Source organism: Piliocolobus tephrosceles, chromosome 8 (assembly GCF_002776525.5).
Source record: "Piliocolobus tephrosceles isolate RC106 chromosome 8, ASM277652v3, whole genome shotgun sequence".
Taxonomy (NCBI): Eukaryota; Metazoa; Chordata; class Mammalia; order Primates; family Cercopithecidae; genus Piliocolobus; species Piliocolobus tephrosceles.
The window spans coordinates 64,580,587-64,604,574 of NC_045441.1; the positions used below are offsets into that span (position 1 = coordinate 64,580,587).

The 23,988-nt window shown below is 37.6% G+C and overlaps 1 protein-coding gene across 1 annotated transcript in view; it reads left to right on the plus strand.

Annotated features, from left to right (window-relative positions):
• Window positions 1-23,988, plus strand: part of CRPPA (CDP-L-ribitol pyrophosphorylase A) — a 339,038-nt gene that overhangs the window by 40,239 nt on the left and 274,811 nt on the right. The window lies entirely within an intron of this gene.

The following is a 23,988-nucleotide window of genomic DNA, read 5'->3' on the forward strand; positions in this document are numbered from 1 at the left end:
AAATAGTTATTGAATATCAGATATTGAGCTTGTCAGAAACTTCCCAATGAGATAAGTTTGAGTAACTAATCTAGTGCTTTAGTCAACTTGCTATAGGAAGTAAGGAAGAATTAGGTAAGGGGATAGAAGAGTGGCCATAAGGATTAGAGGGTAGTATCCCAGAAACTTAATGAAGAAAGTACTTTCTGATTGTGCTGAATCAGATGCAAGCTGATCCATGGTCATCGCAGAATGTGGCAAAATAAAAGGAGGTGTGCAGTTTTAGGTTATAGCTAACTCTTCCTCTTCAAATGGTGCTGGAAGGTCACAGATGTCTATTCTGTTCAATGTTGCCTAGGATTTCTAAAAAATGAGGACTGAGAACTGTACATAAACATTTGCAATGTGAGATTACTGGTGTTTGACGGGCGTGGTGGATATGAAAATCTTGTTGGAATTGATCTAAGAATAGAAGGGCTTATTTTTGGAGGAACTTTTATATATATTGAGTAGAGAAATGGGAGGAGGTAGCTGAATAGTTATAGATTAAGACTGACTTTTTTTTTCAGATGGATGATAAAACAGCACATTGTTATGCTGATGAGGGTGATTCCGCAGTGAGAAGACAGTGGTAAAGTGAGAGTGGATGGGACGTACTGCGTTAGTAGTATTGAAGTTGACCTTGGCTGGGAATATGGATAGTTCATCCATAGGGACAGGAGGAAAGAGTAGGTGAAGACAGATGCAGATAGACTGGTAGATGTGATGAGAGGACTTGGAATTTGTCCCTTTTGAGGAATGAATGCAGAAAATACATAATAGTGTTGATCATTTGGGAACTGAGCAGTGCATTAGGGTTCTCCAGAGGAGCAGAACTAATAGGATATATGTATATATGAAAAAGAATTTATTAGGGAGAATTGGCTCACACAGTTACAAAGTGAAGTCCCACAATAGGCCATCTGCAAGCTGGGGAAGAAAGAAGCTAGTAGTGGTTCAATTAGAGTCCAAAAGCCTCAAAAGTAGAGACGCTGAGATTGCAGCCTTCAAAGGCTGAAAATCCTGTTGTCTGATGTCTAAGGGCAGAAGGAACAGGAGTAAGTATCCAGCACAGGAGAAAGATGCTGACCAGAAGACTCAGCAGGCCAGCTTATCCCACCTTCTTTTGCCTGCTTTGTTCTTGCTGTGCTGGCAACCAGTTGAATGGCCCCACCCACATTGAGGGTGGTTTTTCCTTTCCCAGTCCACTGACTCAAATGTCACTCCCCTCTGGTAACACCCTCACAGACACACCCAAAAACAATACCAGCTATCCAGGCATCCTTTAATCAAGTTAATACCTAATATTGACCATCACAAACAGATATCTGGCAGTTGTAACTAAGGTGTCATATGAAGTTGAGTCAGAAGAAACCCATTGCAAGCTGATCCGTGGTCACTGCAGAATGTGGTAAAATAAAAGGTGTGCAGTTTTAGGTTATAGATAACTCCTCCTCTTCAAATGGTACTGGAAGGTCACAGGTGTCTAACTGCCATTCTATATGCTGACTGGCTGGATTGCTGCTTCTCCCTGTTTCTTCTGGCTTATCTCATTTGCCCCCTTATATATGTTCTAGCCATGCTCACTTTAGTTCTTCAAATACAAGATTCCCACTATCTGGAAGTTTACGTCCCACCTTGCTACTTATTATTTAGTTGTCCTATAATTATCATTTATTCAAGGAATTCTTTCCTGTCTGGCCACACCAGGTTGGGCTGACCCATTCTGTATTCTTCTAGTGCCTGTTTTTCTTTTCTCCCCAGCATCAGACTGATAATTGAATAATTGCTTGAAGTCATTTGTGAAATGTCAAACTCCTCTGCAAGGCTGTGAGCCCTATGAAGGCAGGGATGGTACTTGTCTTGTTCTTAGCAATCTGCCTGGTATATTACTAATACCAAGTATGTATATTCGTTCAAAGGAATGATCATAAAAGGTTGTGCATATAAATATTTTAAAAATGGTCCACATACTTATTCTTCCTCTGCCTAGGCCACTCTTTCCAGATCTCAAACTGCTTATTTCCACTCTTTTTTTTTTTTATTTGGTGAGATGGAGTTTCACTCTTGTTGCCCAGGCTATACTGCAATAGCACAGTCTTGGCTCACTGCAACCTCTGCTTTCTGGGTTCAAGTGATTCTCCAGCCTCAGCCTCCCAGATAGCTGGGATTACAGGTGCCTGCCAACATGCCCAGCTAATTTTTTGTATTTTTAATAGAGATGGGGTTTCACCATGTTGGCCAGGCTGGTCTCAAACTCATGACCTCAGGTGATCCGCCTGCCTTGGCCTCCCAAAGTGTTGGGAGTACAGGTGTGAGCCACCACACTCGACCTGTTTCCACTCTTTATTGAGATCTGTAGCAAACATCACCTCCTCAAAGAAGTCTTACCTGATAATCTTGTAATCTTAAAGTAGCAGCATCTATCATGTATCCCTTTTTTCTGGTATCAGAATCACTACTCCTGCCCACTTTTGTTTTCCATTTGGTTTGCATGCAATATGTTTTTCCACCTCTTTACCTTAAGTTTATGTGAGAGTCCTTATGTGTTAGGTAAGGCTCTTGAAGACAGCAGATACTTGGTTGGTTTTATCCATTCTGCCATTCCGTGTCTTTTAATGGAGCATTTAGGCCATTTACATTCAGTGTTACTACTGAGATGTGAGGTACTGTTCCATTCATCATGTTAGCTCTTACCTAGGTACTTTTTTTTCGTTGTGTTATTGTTTTATAGACCCTGTGAGGTTTATATGGAGGAGGTTCCATTTTGATATATCAAGCTTTTATTTCAAGATTTAGAACTCATTTAGCATTTCTTGTAGTGCTGGTTTGGTAGTGGCAAATTTTCTCAGCATTTGTTTGTCTGAGAAAGATTTTATCTCTACTTCATTTATGAAGCTTAGTTTGGCTGAATAGAAAATTCTTGGCTGACAATTATCTTGTTTCAGGAGGCTAAAGATAGGACCCCAATCCCTCTGGCATGTAAGGTTTCTGCTGAGAAATCTGCTGTTAGTCTGATAGGTTATTCTGCTGAGGTGCTGTAATGGCCTGTGTTGTTTGGCTATCAGCCAGGAGGTGGTACTTGCAAGAGAGCAGCAGCTGTGGTATTAGCAGTGGGATTTGAGCTTGCCCTAAGTTGCCGTGGGGAAGTATTCTGAATTCTCGGGAGATGAGTTGGGCTGTAAAGTTCCCAAAAGTTTGTCCTTTGTGTTAAGCTACCAAGGTGGGTGGAGAAATACCACCAGGTAGGGGCTGGGTTAGGTGGTTCTTAGGTCAGACTCTCCTTGGGTGGAGGCTGCCATGGCCACTGTAGGGAACAGGTGGTTTTCCAGCCATTGTGGTAATGCTTCCGGGAGGAGTATAACTGCCTCTGTTGTGCAGAAGAATTCACAAAGTGAGTAGGAAGCAGTAAGCCTTACCCAGCTCCCACATAATTGGTAAGGCCTGTGTTACTCCTATAGTGCCCTGCTAACAGCACCACATGTAGATCTGGGCAGCCTGCACACAGAACTCAAATCTGCCCCAGGCCATTAGATTCCCTGCAGAAATAGTAACCATGACTTTCAGGCCATGTCCCTCCCCATCTGCCCACAAGGCTGGGCACCCAGATCCTGCACTCCTATCTATGGCACACTTTCAACTTACCCTTGGGTTCTGTTCAAGGGAGTTTATCCCCACTTGAGATTATATCACAGAATTCAGTTGGGAGCTTCTTTCACCCTGCAGCCCCTCCCTGAGTTCATTGGCTAACTTCCCTCAGGGCTTCTCTGAAATATAGTCAGGAATGGCTTCCCTTGGCTAGTGCTGGAGACTGGGAATGCCTGCAAGGGACTTCCTGCTATTGCTTCTACTTTTATATTTCACACCACTCCCTAAATCCAGTCCAGCTCTGGGTAGGGTTAAGGCCTTCTCCTGTGGTCTGGATTTTCACATTCTCCCATGGGGATGTAAGATTGGAGGCAGGCTTTCCCCCTCTCACATCCTGGACACTTAGGGTTTTTCACCTGTCTTCACAGAGTAGGCTGCAGCCTGCCACTTCTTTCAAAGGGTCTGTGGATTCTTTTGGTTTTTCCTGTTAAGTTCCTATTGTGGTTCTTGGGGAAAGAAAATCACAATGTGAATCTCGACTCCCTATTCTGTCCTTCCAAGTGGGCTAGTCACGCTAACACTGCCTGCTATCTGCCACCTTGGGGCAAAAAAAAGAACATACTTCGTTCTGCTTTAGTTTGCTTATTAGATATCACTACCTGATATATCTTTTTTGGTGTGTATCTTTCCTATTAAAACCTCAGTTCTGTGAGGACAGGGACTTTATCTTGTTCAGTCTCATCTCTTGCACCTAGAAGAGTTTATGGCATGGATTAGGTTCTTAAATATTGTTGGATGACTTTCATGTGTATACATATATGTAGACACATATTTTATATGTTGACACTAATGCCAGTTATATAAACAGGTTTGGTGTGGATAATATATGTGCATATATTAAGTACATACACATTAATAAAGTCCCCTTAAAAAATCTTTAAGAAATTCATCTGAAAAATTTCTGGAAGTATGGGCAAAGATCTGTGTGTAAGCTTGGTGATTTGTAGCATTTTTATAAGTGTGGTCATTTTTACTGAGTCTTTGTTTCTAGAGATCAATAAAATTGTGACATTTACTAATAGAAACTTTAAAGGGTCACTAAACATTATTTTTGCAGAATTTGAGTATGAAATTGTTCATGTTAGAATGTTACTGAGAAACTAATACATAAAGTTGTAATAACAACTATATAAAATGTATATATGCCTGTTTGTAAGTGTAAGTGCACACACAAAATCAGAAAGGTTGATTGCACTTGTGAATACCAAAATGCTGCTAGTGCCAATGCCTGGATTGATAATTTAAAAGTCAAAATCTATTGTATTTTACTTAAGATACATAAATTCGTATGTGTTTGTTTTCAAAGAATCTCGGACTTTTCCATGTAACTAGGTATTTGTCCAGTTTTCTTTTATTAAGATTGGAGAAAACTATTTTATCCTTGAGAATTTTTAATGACACATTAGGAGTTTGCCAGAGGAAAATATTTCTAAAGAAAATAACAAAAGAATAATACAAATTCAATAGTGGAAACTATGCGATCTCCAGGAACATGAAGAAAAGCCCACGGATTGGTCCAGTGGATTCTTATTGGATCTTCAAATGTGGAATTCTTTTCTGTGCAGTTTGAGGAAAAATAATAAATTATTATACAAAGAAGCTTTTTAAAATCCATTTCCTGAGAAAATTGTTGTTGTGTGCACAGATGGTATTCTGAATTTTGTTGTTCAGAGACCTGGCCTTGATTCTAACACAACAAGTTTTTGGTACATAGAGAATTTCAGAAGGTAATTTGTTAATTAGGTTTGAATGAAAATTCATGAAGGATATAGCAGGATTCAGCCAGTGACAGAATGAGTCTCTGGGGTGTTAATTATGTACCTTTTGCTTTGATATCCTAGACTTGACTGTGGAGATATGTAATATTTAAGTGTTAATCTCATAATGGAGATTGAGAAGCTGTATTTTTAAGTGCCTGTTTAACTTAATTGAAACAACCCCTCCCCCCATTTTTAAAGATTCCTGTTGCTTATCTGTAGGGAGCTGAATATAATAGCTAGAAAATTAAAGAAATATGACAGGAATTCTAGTTCATAATTCATAGCCTGCCTGTACCCCACATGCATTGGAATAAATAAGACTTGTACTGTCAACAAGTTTGGCCTTTAAATACTGAGTTAACAGGAATAAGTCAAAAAGATGAAATTTTATGAAGTGTCTTTTCTTTGTATCCACAAAGCATTACAACTCTCAGAACTTTTATTTCCATTTTTACAGTATAGTTCCCCATTTCTTCTCCTTTCCTGCCTTCCTCCCTGGCTGTTTTTGCTAGTTGTTTGGTTGCGCCTAGATTGGATTTGCAGATAAGGAAGAACCTCAGGGGAAACCTCATGTCACACTGGGTTTTGGGATAAGGGGCACCGTGGGCACAGGGAGCAAGGGGTACAGTAGAAAGAGATAAGAGGGCATAAGTTTTTTTTTTTTCTTTTGACAATGGAGATTTGAGGAAAGGGGCAAGGAATGGAAAGCTCTCAAGAGGGTGAGTGAAAGAACATATGAAGAAAAATGATTTATAAAGAGAGATGAGTAGGGATTTAAAGATGAAGCTTTGAGTCAGAAAGAGCTGACTTGTTACTTTAGTGAAAGTATTTGCAAACCATCGTTTCTTATACAAGTCAGTTGCAAACCACAGTAGCAAAGTGGCACATCTCAGTTATTAATGAAAACATGATCTATATATTTATGGTATTTCATCACAGAAAGTAAATTTACAATCTTGGTGATGGATTTGGAAAGCATTTAACTCTTCAAGGTCATGCGTCTTCCTACTTGACATATTTCCCATGGTTTTTTTTTTTTTTTTCTCCCTCTTGCCTTTTTTTTTTTTTTTTTTACTTCTGTCAATTATTCTACTAGGTAGGTTTATACAGTCATGTCATTTTCTTTGGTTCCATTTTGGAAAAATTATGAAGAGCTGTAGAAAAAAATGATTCTGTGACTTGGCTGGGATCTTCTTTGAGTATATTTGTTACCCCCAGAAATTTCATTCTCAACCATTAGCCTAAAAGCATAAATTAGCCTAAAAGCATATATTACTTTTATCTGTTGTTCAGTTCATATGTATGGTAGTTTATAAGTGGTTCAGTTCTGTAAGTTTCTGTGAGTTTCTTTAAGACTAATGAGTGTAGTTATATAAGGTTAGCAGTGGTTATAGTTTCAGCCACATCTTCTGTAGCTTTTAATGTTCTTTAGTTTTCTAGCTTTTGTCAATCTGATGGTTGTATATTGATTTGTGTTTTAATTAGAACTACATTGCTAGTGAGGATGCAGCTTTTATGTTTATTCATGTTTGTGTTACTTATTGCTGTGGTCTGAACGTCTGTGTTTCCCCTAAAATTGCTGTTGAAACCTCACCACCAAGGTGATGGTATTGAGAGGTGGCACCTTTGGGAGGTGATTAGAGCATGAGGGCTCTGCCTTTGTGAATGGGATTAGTACCCTTAGAAAAGAGGCCTGAGGGAGCTTGTTTGCCCCTTCTACCATGTGATGATGCAACAAGAAGGTGCTATCTAGCAGGAATGGCTCCTCATCAAAAACCGGATCTGAAGCCTTGATCTTGGACTTCCCAGCCTCTCGAATTGTGTGCAGTAAATTCTTTTTATAAACTATGCAGTCTGAGGTGTTTTGTTATATTAGCCTAAGTGGAGTAAGGCACTTACTAACATTTTAATATGCTTTAATGTATTTTGTCCACTGTCTTCTGGGTGTCTTATCTTTTTCTTGTTGATGTGGTAGGGTTTTGTATATATCCTAGATACTGTTTTTTTCTTGGTCTTACAGGTTACAAATATATTTGAATCTGTTTGTCAGTGTTGTCTTTAATACATTCATATATTACTTTGTTGCCAAATCTTGAGTGGAAGGTCTTGTTTAAGTTCTTGTCCGTATCATTGTTGTATTTTACTCTATTTTTCCATTTCACACTTAGGCCTTAAGTTTGTTTGGAGGTCATTTAAAAATATTCTGTGATACAGGGCACCTGCCTTTTTCATCTTTATAGAGAGAGATTTTTCAACATCATTTATAAAATCATCCTTTTTTTGACTAATTTGTGCCTCTATTATGTTGCCAACTTTTTATATATATGTAGATTTATTTCTGGGTTCATTATTCACTGTCTCCTGTGATACCACCATATTGTCTTATTTTCTGTTAATTACTTTCAAGATTATCTGTTTTAGCACAGGTTCCCTAGCAAATAGAGCCTTAGGCAAGGCTTAAATACTGATGTAAGATGATGATTACAAATCTGGCCATTATTTCACAAACACAACTGGTCATTTTATTACATGGGGACATATTCAGACAGGCTTATCCAAAACTGTTGTATTGTTACCTCCAATGTACTGTTCTAAGACTCAGAGTTCATCTGCCATCTCCCCCTGTGTTAGCATTTCTCCCAGAGGGAGTGAACTCCTAGCTCCTTCAGTCACAGGGACAAGCCAGATCCCATGACCTGTATCATGGTTCTGTGTCTCCAGAGGAAGCTATGGGTAGAAACCAGAGACTCTGGCTGCTGTCCTCAGTTAAAGGACCATGAGGTCCCACATGCAATTAGTCACTCTGGTAGAGGGGTCCTAGGAGACAGATGAGACCAAGGGAAACTGAGGCAGGGAACAAGATGTGACTGATACACTTGGTATCAACCTTTATGTCTTTTCTATACATTTGAAATCTTAAGTTCCCTCCAGTTGGAAGATTTTATTGGAATTCTTTAAGATTATAAATTGATGTGTCTCTCACAGTCTGGGAGACACATCAACAACAGGTTGTTGTTCAACATTTGTTATGTGGGCTGGCTGATTGTTAATAAAAATCAAGCTATGACAAAAATTACTCCCTGATTTGCTTGAGGGGCAGATTTTAATTTACCAAAATTTTCAAGAAATAAACAATCTTGAAACCCAAGAGAATTCATGCTTTAAATCCAGATGTTTTGTGGTGCTTAGGCCACACTGCACATTGATTATATGGCAGATAATGTTGAGCATTAGTTCATCATTGAACATTACCTGTGACATCTGCATCATGCCAGTTTCACTGAGCAACCTGCAAGTCTCCTGCTTCTGCACAACATTTTACACACTGAAAACATTACTTCAAATAAAGAAGAGCATGCAACACACTGCTGTGGGATTTCCTTACCAATCGGGACTCATAGAAAATAAAATTGAGTTCTTCAGATGCCTCCATTCCTTATCTGAACAAAAGGCAACATACACATACCAACTTCCAGGGCAAACTTTGGGTTTGGATGCTAGGATGTTTTGACTTTTAAGAATTCATTCATCAATTGATCAAATTTATTTTGGATTTGAAATTATTTGTTAAGATATTTGTCTTCTGTGGCCAGTGCTTTTAGGATGGACACTATTATTATGACCTTTGGGGTATAAGTACCTGAGGCTCAGATGCTCACATTTTATGCCTTAATGTAAAAAGACACAACTTTAGCTTTCAGGCATATTAAGTGTAAAGGCTGTATTCCAATAATTATTTCCTGCCCTCAGTAAATTTTATAACTGAAAAAGATCTAGGGATTAAGTTGATGTCTTTACATTTTCTTATTTATGAAGATAGTACAGTTCATTCAGATCTCTTACATTCTTTGAAGGATTTTTTACTTTATATTAGTAATTTGTTAGGTTAGTTTTTATCTGTTCTAATATGTTATTTTCTATCACATTTTCGAACTGACATTTGCTCTTACAGCATTTTTCTGTCAGGTTTATTGAACTTACAGCAGGCAAATTTATTGAACTCTGGTGTTGTTTCTATTTGAATTCTAAGTTTTCTACTCCCAGGATTGTATTGTCTGCAATAATGACAAATTTGCCCTTTTTTTCCCACTGGTCCTTATTTATTTATCTTTGTTGCTTTGGCCAGGACCTCCAGTATTGTGTTGCAGTAATGGGGTATGTTTTTCTAGATTCCATCACCAAAGTGACTGTTTCATTTTTTAAGTATAATGCTTGATGCAGGTTTTTTTTTTTGATAAAGACTTTATCAAATTTAATCTACCTTTAATTTTCACTTTTCTATAAAGGCTTATTTCTCTAAAAAAAATCAAATAGCTATTGTGCTTTTTGAAATCTCGTCCTTTTCCTACATGTAGCGCTCATGTTACTTTTTTCTTTTTGTCTAATGTGAATTAGCATTATAGACTTACTGATTTCAAGCTATCTTTGTGATTCTGGGGTGAATACTCCTAGCTGCAATGTTTCAGACTATTGGATTTAGCTACCTGATATTTTATTTGGGATATTTTCCCTCTGTTTAAGTGAAATTCTTCTTTTCATAATTTGCTGCCGTTGACTTTCAGTGCAAGACTGTGCCAATCTTATAAAATGAGTTGGGTCATTTTTTGTTTGCTCTTTTTGGGAAAAACTTTTCAGATATAGTCATACCTCATTATTGAAATTCCAGTAGAGCTCCTCAGTAAGACTTTCTAAACTTGGAGCTTCTTTAGGGGTTGGTGGGGCAGGGCAGAGGAGCAGCCTTTTGATGGTGTTAATAATTAACGTTTCAATTTCCATGATGGTTATTGAATATCTAGGCTTTCTTTTTTCCTGCCGATTTTGACGCTTTGTATATTTTTCTAAAACTTCTGTTCTTTTATATTCTCAAGTTTATAGGCATAGTATTTTGTTTTAATTAAGATGTATCTGTAGGGGATGGTGAAGGGGAGATGAAGCTGGTGTTGGAGGAAGAGAAATGATGATCAGAAGCAGAAAAACTGAGACAAACCTCTGACAACATTATCAAGCCAAAAAAAAGGAAGAGTAAAATAAATATATCTTAAGTTAAATACATAGATCATTCTTTAAATCTTTCTTAGATTTTAGTAAATGTATTCTAAGCCGCTAATTTCTTATACTTAATATAACCAGAATTTCTCTAACATGACAAATTGAGATACAGTGCTTTCATTATCTTGTAGCCTGTATTTAATAACTTTCTCTCATACCTCAGGTGTCCAGGCAAATAATTCTCTCCTTTGTTTTATAAAGTTAAATATACATATTTTCAAAGCGTGGATAATTTCTTATCTGACGCACTGCTACGGTGTGTATGTGTCCCTCTAAAATTCACGTGTTGAACTTAAACTCCAAAGTGATGACATTAGGAGTAGGGCTCTTTTAGAGGTGATGAGGCCACAAGGGTTCTGTCTTCAATGAGATTAATGTCCCAGGCATCAGAGCTGCCCAGCCCTTCTACCTCTTCTGCCATGTGAGGACACAGTGTATGTTCCTTTTTGCCCCTCCACCTTTTCTGCGATGCGAAGACACCATGAGAAGATGCTTTCCCCAGACACCAAATCTGCTGGCACAGTAATCTTGGACTTTCCAGCCTCCATCCTGTGAGAATAAGTTTCTATTGTTGATAAACTACCCAGTCTGTGGTAATTTGTTGCAGTGGTCTGAATAGACTGAGACATGCACTCTTTTAAAAAGTTACTTTGTAAACTTGTGATGAAATATATAACTAAATTTACGATTTAAATTATTAAGTGTGTGGTTCAGTGGCATTAAGTACATTCACACTTTTCTGCAACCATCATCTTCAGAATATATCTTTCAAAACTGAAACTTTGTGCTTATTAAATGGTAACTCCTCTTCCCCTCTCTCCCAGCTCCTGGCAATCCCCATTTTACTTTGACTCTGAGTTTGACTGTTCTAGGTGCCTCATGTAATCATTGTATGTGACTGCTTATTTCACTTAGCATTATGTCTTTAAGGTTCATCTATGTTGGAACATGTGTCAGAATTTCCATTTTCGGGCTGGCTAAGTAACATTCCATTGTGTATACATACCACATTTTGTTTATCCACTCCTCTGTTAATGGACACTTGGGTTACTTCCACCTCTTGGCTATGGGGGATAATGCTGCTAATGCATATGGGTATATAAATCTGTTGGAGTCTCAGCTTTCATTTCTTTTAAGTAGAGTCCTAGAAGTGGAAATACTGGAAAGTATGATAATTCTACTTTGAATTGTTTGAGGATTTGCCATACTTTTTCCATAGTAGCTGTACCATTTTTATTTCTATCAGTAGTTCACAAGGGTTTCCAATCAGTTTCTACACATCCTTGTCAACAGTTACTTAAAAAACAAACAAACAAACAAACTAATTGTCCTAATGGGATGAAATGGTATCTGATTGTAGTTTTGATTTGCATTTCTCTAATGATTAGTGATGTTGAACATCTTTTAATCTACTAATTGGCCATTTTAATATATCTTCTTGGGAGAAATGTCTGTTCAATTCCTCTGCCCATTTAAAATTGGGTGTTTTTTTTTTCTTTTTCTTTCATTTTATTATTTTATTTTATTTTTATTTTTTATTTTACCTTAAGTTCTAGGGTACATGTGCACAACGTGCAGGTTTGTTACATATGTATACATGTGCCATGTTGGTGTGCTGCACCCATTAACTCGTCATTTACATTAGGTATATCTCCTAATGCTATCCCTCTCCCCTCCCCACAATAGGACCTGGTGTGTGATGTTCCCCTTCCTGTGTCCAAGTGATCTCATTGTTCAATTCCCTGGGTGGTTATTTTTTGTTGAGTTTAGGAGTTCTTTATGTATTCTAGGTATTAACCTTTTTCAGGTATGATTTATAAATATTTTCTTCTATTCTAGAGATTGCTTTTTTTCACTGATATATCTTTTGATGCACAGAATTCTTAAATTTAGATATGGTTCAATTTATTTTCTGTTGTTGCCTATGCTTTTGGTGTTGTATCCAAGAAATCACTGCCTAGGTTAGTCATGAAGATTTTGCCCCTATGTTGTCTTCTAAGATTTCTATAATTCTTGCTTTAACTTATATTTAGGTCTTTGGTCCAATTTGAGTTAACTTTTATATATGTCATGATGTAAGAATTCAAATTCATTCATGTGTATATGGATATTCAGTTTTCCCAGCACCATTTGTTGAAGAGTGTTTCTCGTCCATTAAATGGTCTTGGCGCCCTTGTCAAAATTATTTGAACATATATGTGGGGATTTATTTCTGTACTCTATTGGTCTATAGGTCTCTCTTTACTACTACTACTACTTCTCCTCCTCCTCCTCCTCCTCCTCCTCCTCCTCCTCTGTTGTGATTAGTGTGATTTTATGGTAACATTTGAAATGAGGAAGTATGAGACCTCCAACTTTGTTCTTTTTCAAGACTGCTTTGGTTATTTAGAGTGATAAAGTACTCCTTAATGTAATTGACTCTTACCATATTTTCTGTCTTCCTTTTGTCTTATTATGTAGTGTAGTGTCCCAAATCTAATGATGTTTAATGAATGTTACTATGAGACTTGATGACTTTTTAATAGTATAAAATACCGCATGCTTTTAAAACAATTTATTTTCCTCATGTGCTACAGAATAGAAAACTGAAGTTATTGTAGAATCCTTAGGTATAAATACTACTTTCTAAAAAATACTTTTTATCCAGTTCACACTTGTTCTGTAGGAATCGTGTCTTAACAAGACATGAACATCTGTCTTTAGGCTAGACAATTTCTAAAAGTGCAGTGTGGATGAAGTCCAATTGTAAACATCTACAAGAACAACAGAAGACAAAAAATAAAATGGAGGACATAGAAGCAGAGGCTAGAGTGGGGACACCAACAATAATAGAGTTGTTACTTCCTTCCTATGGCTTGTCCTGAGTTCATGGTATTGTATTGGAAAAGTAGGATTCTGGGGTAAAAAGACTTTAGTCTGACAGATTACTGGAAATCTCAAAGGCACAAAATTGCTGTTTGTGCCTCTCTGGTAAGAAAGTTAAAATGGAGAATAAAATACTAGAGAAGAGGCATATAACACTTACTCTCTCATAAGCAATAGGTAAAAGGTCCTCTTGGCACTGTCAAAGGATTTTTGTTTTATCTTCTAAAATCCTGTTTTTTGTTACAGACTTTGGCAAGGGAGGCTCCTTCTCCTGAGTAACTAAAAATTAACTGAGAGATATATCTTCTCTTGATCTTTTCCTGCAAGAATCTGCATCTTAAATTAGGTTCTCACTTCTGGAGGATGGTCAGGAGGTGACAAAAGTTAGAAGGAAGTTGAGAAGTGACACAGATGGACACTAAAGAATTAGACATAACTGACAGTTAAAACTGCTGGCTTTGCACACCAGTATCCAAGCAATGCTCTGACATTCTTCCAATGATGACAATGTTGACTACCAAGCAATTCAATCACTACAGTACTTCTGATCACACTGTGAATTACTTGTGTACTAGTAATGATGCCATTATTTCGGGGAAGAAATGAAGTTTAAAATGAAAAACTTGCATTAACTGGGTGTGGTGGTACTCCCAGCTACTCAAGAGGGAGACTGAGGCAGAGGATCACTTTGAGCCCAGGAGTTCTAGGTTACAGTGAGCTCTGATTGCACCACTGCACTCCACCTTGGGTGACAGAGCGAGACTCTGTCTCAAAAAAACACAAACCAAAAACACAACAGAAAGATTATTAACTGCTAATATTAAAGCATTTTCATGAACTACTTTTGTAGAAATTAATCAAGTCTGAAATAGTTTTGTGGGATTTATACCCTACAAAATTACATGCCCTTCAACAAGAATTTAGACATTATGGATTTAACAAATAAAAATCCATTTTTTTCTTTACATTGTTTCGAAGTCGTCATTTTACTGACATTCTTTGTGGGTGTTAATATCTTGAAAAAACTTGATGTTTCAGGCTGAGAGCTAAAGATGTAGTTTTGCATTATATGGACAATTTAGAAGAGTCATTTTGAATGCTTTTGACATTAATCAATTTCTTAATTTTTTAGAATTAGTAGAAAGCAGTTTTTTTCTGAATATTTTGGACCAGTGGAATTTATACTATTGAATGCCAAGATACCTGTACATTTGCCTCAAGTAGGTACTCTGAAACATGAAATAGTGGGAGTTTTCTGCTTATAGTGTTCATCAGATTCTGTGTCAAGTCATTACCCAAGGTTTTTGATTCCTAGTAATGACAGAATAGCATGCCCAACCCTCTGGATACAAATTATAAACTGTGATATATATTTTATGGATGGGTGAATGGGGGTGGCAGGATAGGTTTGACCTATTTGTATAAAGGCAGTTAAGAGTGAAAGTAGGCAAAAATCAGAAGGGATTTAGCTCGTGAAAGGTAATTGTACTGGGTAAGAGCTACCTTTATATGTTGTACCACTTAATCGCTTCCCAGCTCCAAATCCACCCATCACTGCCTGCTGGACATCTCTTTTGCTTAAGACATCTTAAGCTTCGTCACTGGAGGGTGCCAAAGGGACGCTGCGGGAGGAGGGGGCTTCTTTTCCTGATTCTGGCATGTTTCCATCCCTGCTGGCTCCATAGCTGCCATGGCCATGTGTGTGGCACTTGGTGGTGTTTACTTTCTAGCAGGTTTTCTCTGCCAATCTGGCCTGCTGTTCTCTGCCTGCCAGCGTCTGCCTGTGTCCACCCTTGTGGAGATTTTCCTGCTTGCTATTCCTGGCCTGTGGCTCTGTGCCTGCCAGCCTCATTTTGCTGGTACCCCAGTAGTAGACTTCCAGCTTGTCAGGCCAGTCTGTCATTCTGTGTTCAGCCTCAGACTCCTTGGCCATGCAGTCAGGGGCTCCTAGGTTGCCAGGCATTTGCGGTTTCTGACACAGCCTTGGCCTGCCATCCACGCACCAACTCTGGCCCACCTCAAGCCATGAAACTTCCCTGCCATCTGGTGGGCTGCAGCTCAGACATGGAGAGGGTATGCTCCTTCATCAGGTACTCCCCCTCAGACTTCAGGTATCTCTGAGTCCTGTCTTATTCCTTCTCAGCAATAAAACTACCATAGTTAACACTTTATATGGAATCTTTCCTGTTGAGATTAGTGTGGCGTTCGTGACTCTTGACTGAATGCTGAATAATAGCTTTTCTCCTGAGGTCATTTCACAGTTCCTGTAGTGACAAGGCAGACAGCTACTATCTTTTTGTCCTGTGAAGTAGGAGCTTGCAGCTGCCAAGGTAGCTGGAAATTGAGGGGGATATCCTAGAATAGTGGAGCCACAGAGGAGGGAGGCTGCACACGTCTATAAAATCCCCTAAAGCTGACCCGAGGTGGTGGCTCATGCCTGTAATACCAGCACTTTGGGAGACTAAGAAGGGCAGATCACTTGAGGTCAGGAGTTCGAGACCAGATTGGCCAACATGGTAAAATCCTGTATCCACTAAAACTACAAAAATTAGCCGAGCATGGTGGTATGCATCTGTAATTCCAGCTACTTGAGAGGCTGAGGCATGAGAATCTCCTAAACCTGAGAGTTGGTGGTTGCAGTGAGCAGAGATTGTGCCACTGCACTCCAGCCTGGGTGGTAGAGTGAGACTCTGTCTCAAAAATAAATAAATATCCCCTAAAGGCTTTGCTGACTCCTGAACTGTGTACACAGGGGGCGATATTCTAAGGGACTCATGGGAAAGCATCCACCTTCCCATGGGAAGGTGGAAAGAGAAAAGCAGATACTTCAGCAGCTGCTGAGGTGGAGGAGAAACAGTTTGGAGTTCAAATCCTGCTATATTAATGGGAGTTTGATAAACATCTTTGGCTTTTCATTGATATCCCAGAGAACCACATTTTAGGAGTGAAGACCACTTCCCAGGACACACTCAACATCCTTCAGAGAAATTAACAGAATCTCTAAATGTAAAACATCATTTACAGTGCTCAATGTGTAGTTAAAACTTGTTAAATATTGTGACTCGTGCTAAGAAAATAGGTCAGTAGAAAAGGACCCAGATGTTGGAAATGGCAGAGTAGTTTAAAACAACTACGATGAATCTACAGGAAAAGGTTGATATAATGTATGAGAGATGAGGAAATTTAAGACAGATGTGGAAAGGGTAAAAAATGGCAATCCCTGAACTGAAAAATATCCTGAATGTGAAATGTAGTGGGTCTATTGGCTGCAATTAACAGCAGTTTGAAGAATGAATTGGGGAACTTTATGCAGGGTTCCAAGAGAACAAAGTAGAAGCTGCCTGTCTCCTTATAGCCTGAGCCAGACCTCAAGCAGCATCACTGCTGTTGTACCACATAGAGCAGAGCAGTCAGAGGCCAGCCTGTGTTTAAAAAAGAGGAAAACCAGATACTCCCCCACCTCCAAAAGCATTTGCGGCTATCTTTAATCCACCACAATCATTATAAGAGCAGGAAATGTGGAATCAGACAGCTTTGAGTTTATTTATTGTTGTTGATGTGCTATATTTCCGAGTTGTGGTATTTTACCCAAGAAAGAAGGTAGTACCTTCCTTGCTGGCTTGTTGAGAAGGAAGTATGTAGAAATAGAAAAATGAATACAACTTACATGTTAATAATGTTATTGTTTGGCTTAACTTGTTCAGTGCCTAATAAAGTATTTATATGTAGATAGTTTTAGATAAGTTTATAAACATTATTTTTTTTCTTTCATGATTGTGGGATAAACTTGGAAGCAATCTAGAATTTTTCTCTGTAAATTTTTTTTTTCCAGTTCCACTTACCCTTTGTTACTTAGCTTAGCTATGGCATGTAAGTTGTCAAACCAGTAAGAAGGTATTGTCACCACTATCACTGATCAAATCATCTGATCTTTTACAATTACTTAGAGTAGTGAAGAGCTTGCAGTGATAGAAGGTAATCAGTGAACACAGATCTTTATACTGTAATAACGAATGAGAACCATCAGCAGATGCCTACTCAAGCCACTGTTCTGGTGGGTGGCCCCTTTGCTGGGTTAACTTGCCCTGCCACCCTGCTATCTCAACATCCAAACCTCTCTACTTCAAGCCTGTTCTACCAGTCAGTGGTGGTAGATGCCAGAAGAAATGAGGATGTTGGAAGTCCAAGATGGCTACCTTTTGTTTTTAGCTAAGTGGTCTTAAGCAATAATGGTCCCAGACTTTAATTTCTTTGGGACTACTTCCACATCTGTAACTGAGGAGTTTGGACTAAAACACTTTCTAACTCTGACTTTGAGAAACAAGTAAAGTGCTGGGTAAAGTAATGATTATCCAAAAAGCATTGAGTAGAGACTAAAAAGACATACAATGGTCATTTGGTTACATGAGCACAATAGGCATGAGATATGAACAACCAGAACAGACTGTACTGATGGAATGATGCAGTTAAAGTACATGAAGAGTTGTAGCAGTGAAGACATTGGCTGGGTCAATCACTGTAAGGATGTCTTAAATTATGATGGAGAAGAAACAGTTGCTTTTAAAGAGATATTCTTGATTTATGTGAAGGGAAAGGGAAACTAGTTCATTGACTACCCACTCAGTAGAAGCCATAGTGATTGGTAAGTGATATTCCCATTTTTTAGTTAAGAAGTCAAGGTAGTGCATGAGGTAAATATATATGAAATGGCAAAAACAAGATAAGTTAGTTTGTTTACAATACCTGTTATGTTTCTTGAAGCTGATTCTTACAACATTGACATGCTTTATTTTGATACATTTTGATACTTATCTATAAAAGATACAATTACTCATGTAAATATCATTTTGATTAGGTTTGGTAACCTAATATGAAAAGGCTAAGGAATATTTTCTTGCTGATTAGTTGGGAGTATATTTGGCTGTACATTTTTATAGCATATTGTCTACCTTTATTTGTGTGGTTTTCATCTTTCTGGTTTAACTTCGCTGTTTAGTTTTAATGTTGAATGTTTTTTATATACATGCCTTAGGGGAATAAATGTATTTGAAATATATATTAAAAAAGATGACTAACTCCATTATTTTCTGATGGCTGCATTTCAGTGAGGAGGTTCAGGAATCCTCCCATTAAGTATATGTGTTTAATGACACTAAATTCCTTTCTTGGAAACACACCCTTTTCTTAGCCACAATTGTCTTTGGCGTAATAATAATAATAAAAACTGCAAGGAAATATTTATATCCACCATTGCCCAGAAGAGCTAAAATGAACTCTTCTATTTTTCTCTTCTAAAATAATCACGAGTTTCTTTGTAAGTTAAAATTTTTTTTTTAATGTCCAAAGCCTCATTAGGCTGATAAAGATAGGTTACATCATTTTGTGCAGTCTGTGTGTTCCCTACCACAAAATATTAAATGGAATTAAGAGTTTTAGGAAGTCAGACTTTTCTTTTATTAGAATTAGGCTAGTCTACTTACTGCATACCTGATTCTGTTTGTGGAATGCATAAATGCCCTTTGTTTTCAACCATATTACAAATCATGTTATATCATGTCCTGGTGCTAATACAAAGCAGAATAATTTGATAAAAGTGAGCTATATATTGAATGTTGCATTTTAAATAAACCTCAGTTTTTATTATGGCTTTATTAATACAGATAAAATAATTAAATTATTTTTGATAAAAGGAACATTCTTGTCATCATTTGTTTCCAAGAGAATATTGTCACAATCAAATTGTGTACTTACAATGTGACCTGACAATATTATTTTCAGTAGGACATTTTAAAAACTGAACTCAATTTTTTTTCTGTCAGGTTTAAATGATAAATAGTAAAACAATTTTTTTTTACGGTATAGCTGCTTGATTCCTTTTATAAGTTTGGTTATTTTTTTGATAATTGTATATGTATGTGGTACAATGTAGTGTTCTGATATGTGTATTCATTGTGGAATGATGAAATCAGGATAATTAATATACTCACCACCTGAATTATTGGTAGCGAGGACAAATTAATTTTTTTGAGACAGAGTCTCGCTCTGTCACCCAGGCTGGAGTGCAGTGGTGTGATCTCGGCTCACTGCAACCTCTGCCTCCTGGGTTCAAGTGATTCTCCTGCCTCAGCCTCCTGAGTAGCTGGGATTACAGGCATGCTTCACCATGCCTGGTTAATTTTTGCATTTTTAGTAGAAACAGGGTTTTGCCATATTGGCCAGGCTGGTCTCTAACTCCTGACTTCAGGTGATCCACCTGCCTTGGCCTCCCAAAGTGCTGGGATTACAGGTATGAGCCACTGCACCCAGCTGACAAATTAAAATTTAAACTGTTTGTTAATATTCAATGTATTATTAACCATAGTCATCATGCTATGCAATAGGTCACCAGAAGTTCTTCCTCTTATCTAGCAAACTTTATACCCTTTGACCAACATCTCACCCTTCCAGCCTCTGGTAACCACCATTCTATTCTCTGCTTCCATGAATTTGACTTTTCTGTTTTTATCTTTACTTAATGTTTAGAGACGGGGCTTTGCTCTGCCACCCAGGCTGGAGTACGGTGGCTCAGTAATAGCTCGCTGCACCCTCTACTCCTTGGCTCAAGTGATTTTCTCACCTCAGCCTCCCGAGTAACTGGGACCACAGGCAGTGCCACCATGCCTGGCTAATTTTATTTTCTAGTTTAAACAGAGTCTCTCTATATTGTCCAGACTGGTCTTGAACTCCTGGGCTCAAGCAATTCTCTCTGCTTGGACTTCCAAAGTGCCAGGATTACAGGTGTGAGCTACCGTGCCTGGCCAGCTGTTTAAGATTACAAGTATAAGTGAGATCATACAGCATTTGTCTCTGTCCCTGGCTTATTTTACTTAGCATAATATCTTCTAGGTTTATCTGTATTCTTGCTAATGACAATTTCCTGCCTTTTGCAGGCTGAAATAGTACTCCATTGTGTGTATGTATGTGTGTGTGTGTGTGTATGTGTGACCTTACTTAAATCCTTGTGACCTTTGGTTGCTTAAGTTGTTTCCATATCTTGGCTAATGTGGCGTCCTGCAGTGAATATGGGAGTGCAGACATCTCTGGCATATTTATTGATTTCAATTTCTTTGGATTTATACCCAGAAGTGGGATTGCTTGATCATATAATAATTCTATTAAATAATTCTATTAAATAATAAAATAATTCTATTTTTTGAGGAACCTTCATACTGTTTTCCAAAGTGGCTGTACTGACTTACAATATTACCAGCAATGTACAAGGGTTCCCTTTTTGCCACATCTTCACCAATGCTTCTTAGATTTGCTATTATCAAAGATGAAATGTAACAGTTGTGAGATGATACCTCATTATGGTTTGCATTTGCATTTCTGTATTTAAAGATGTTGAGCATTTTTCTTTTCATGTATATCTGGCCCTTTGTCCTTGAAAAATGTCTATTCAGGTCCTTTGCCCATTTATTTTTTTTTAATTATTTTTTGTTTTATTTATTTTTAAGTTCTGGGATCATATTCAGAATGTGCGGGTTTGTTATATAGGTATATACATGCCATGGTGGTTTGCTGCACCTATCAACCTGCCATCTAGGTTTTAAGCCCTGCATGCATTAGGTATTTGCCCTAATGCTCTCCCTCACCTTGCTTCCCACCCCCCGACAGGCCATGGTGTGTGATGTTCCCCTCCCTGTGTCCATGTGTTCTCATTGTTCAGCTCCCACTTATGAGTGAGAACATGCGATGTTTGCTTTTCTATTCCTGTGTTAGTTTGCTGAGAATGATGATTTCCAGTTTTATCCATGTCCCTGCAAAGGACATGAATTAATCCTTTTTTACGGCTTCATAGTATTCCGTGGTATATATGTGCCACATGTTCTTTATCCAGTCTATCATTGATGGGCATTTGGGTTGGTTCCAAGGCTCTGCTGTTGTAAATAGTGCTGCAGTAAACATATGTGTCCATGTGTCTTTATTGTAGAATGATTTATAATCCTTTGAGTATATATCCAATAATGGGATTGTTGGGTCAAAGGGTATTTCTGGTTCTAGATTCTTGAGGAATTGCCACACTGTCTTCCACAATGGTTGAACTAATTTACACTTCCTCTAACAGTGTAAAAGTGTTCCTATTTCTCCACATTCTCTCCAGCATCTGTTGTTTCCTGACTTTTTAATGATCGCTGTTCTAACTGGCATGAGATGGTATCTCATTGTGGTTTTGATTTGTATTTCTCTAATGACCAGTGATGATGAGCTTTTTTTCATATGTTTGGCCACATAAATGTCGTCTTTGGAGAAGTATCTGTTCATATCATTTGCCTACTTTTTGATGCGGTTGTTTGTTTTTTTTTTCATGTAAATTTGCTTAAGTTCCTTGTAGATTCTGGATATTTGACTTTTGACAGATGGATAGACTGCAGACATTTTCTGCCATTCTGTAGGTTGCCTGTTCACTCTGATGATAGTTTCTTTTGCTGTGCAGAAACTCTTTAGTTTAATTAGATCCCATTTGTCAATTTTGGCTTTTGTTGCCATTGCTTTTGGTGTTTTAGTCATGAAGTCTTTGCCCATGCCTATGTCCTGAATGGTATTACCTACGTTTTCTTCTAGAAATTTTATGGTTTTAGGTCTTTAATCTATCTTGAGTTAATTTTTATGTAAGATTTAAGGAAGGGGTCCAGTTTCAGTTTTTCTGCATATGACTAGCCAGTTTTCCCAGTACCATTTATTAAATACCAGATTTCTGGTATTGAAATCTGTTACTGTGTTACAGTTCATTTCCTTTCATATCTCTTAGTGTTTGCTTTATACATTTAGGCATTTAGGTGCTCTGATATTGGGTGCCTATATATTTAAAATTGGTATATTCTTTTTGATGAATTGTCCCCTTTGTCACTATATAATGGTTGTCTTTGTCTCTTTTTACAGTTTTTGGCCTAATGTCTGTTTTCTGAAAATAGTGCTGCTGTTCTTGTTCTCTTTTGGTTTCCATTTGCATGGAATGTATTTTTTCATCCCTTCACTTTCAGTCTGAGTGTTCTTTAAGATGAAATGAGTCTCTCACAGAGATCATATAGTTGGACCTTTTATCCGTTAAGCCACACTCTATGCCTTGTCATTAGATAATTCAGTGCATTTAGCTTCAAAGTAATTACTGAAAGGTAGGACTTACTAGTGACATTTTGGCAATTGGTTTTTGGTTGTTTTACAGGTCCTTGGTTCCTTTCTTGCTTGCTTCACTTGTGGTTTGATGGTTTTCTGTAGTAGTATGCTTTGGATCACCTTTTAAAAAATCATTTGTGTGTCTATGATAGGCTTTTGTTGTACCTAAGGCTTACATAAAGCATTTTATAACAGGCTATTTTAAGTTGATAACTTAATTTCGATTGCATACACAAACTACACTTTTAGTTCCCTTTTATGTTTTATGTTTTTGATGTCAAAATTTACATTTTTAAATAATTTGTAGTCCTTAAGAAATTATTCCAGCTTTAGGTGATTTGAATAGTTTTGTTTTTTAACATTTACACTACAGATATAATTGACTTACTGCCATTACTGTATTAGTGTTTTGAATTTGACAATGTACTTCTACCAGTGAGTTTTATGTACTCATATGTTTCATGTTACCAATTAGTGTCATCTTCCCTGAGCTGAGGAACTCCCTTTAGCATTTTTTATAAGGTAAGTCTACTGGTGATCAACTCTCTCAGCTTTTGTATGAGAATGTCTTTATTACCTCTTTGTTTTTGAAAGATAGGATTCCTGGGTATACTATTCTTGGTTGACATTTTTTTTTCAAGTTCTTGAAAATATCATTTCACTCCCTCCTGCCCTGAAAAGTTTCTGCAGAAAAAAATCCACTGATCATTTTATGGGGGCTCACATGTCTCTAACAACTTGCTTTTCCCTTGCTGCTTTCAAGATTCTATCTTTAACTTTTGGCCATCTGAGTCGGATATTTCTTGATATGGTCTCTTTGGATTCATCTTATTTGGTATCTTTTGGATTTCCTAGATCTGGATTTCTATCTTCTTTTCCAACCTTGGGAAGTTTGCTATTATTTTTCTTGAATCAGTTTTCTGTTTCTTCTGTTTTCTCTTCTGGCATGCAGATAATGTATATGTTCTTCCACTTGATGGTGTCCCATAAATCTCACAAGTAATCTGTACTCTTTCTCATTCTCTTTTTCCTTTTGCTCCATAGGTTGGGTGATTTCTGGTGATCTTTGAGTTCACTTTGAGTTTCTTCTGCTTGATCTAGTCTGCTGCTGATTGCATCTATTGACATTTTCAGTTATTTTCTTCAGCTTTAATTTCTGTTTGACCTGTTTTGGTACTTTGTCTTTTATTACTGAAATTATCAGTTTTTGTATTGCTTTTCTCACCTTGGTGAGCATCTTTATCATCATTGTTTTAAATTCTCTGTCAGGTAAATCACATATCTTCACTTCACTCAGGTCATTTCCTAGACATTTATCTTGTTTTGTTGTTTGTGACGTATCTTTCTGCTTTTTCATTTTCTTTGACGCTGTTGTTTTCTGCATATTAGGTAAAACATCTGCCTTTCTGTCTTGTCAGACTAATTTCCTGTAGTGAGAGGATTTCTAATTCATCTGGCCAGGGATTTTGTTTATCCAGACTGCTGTGTGTTT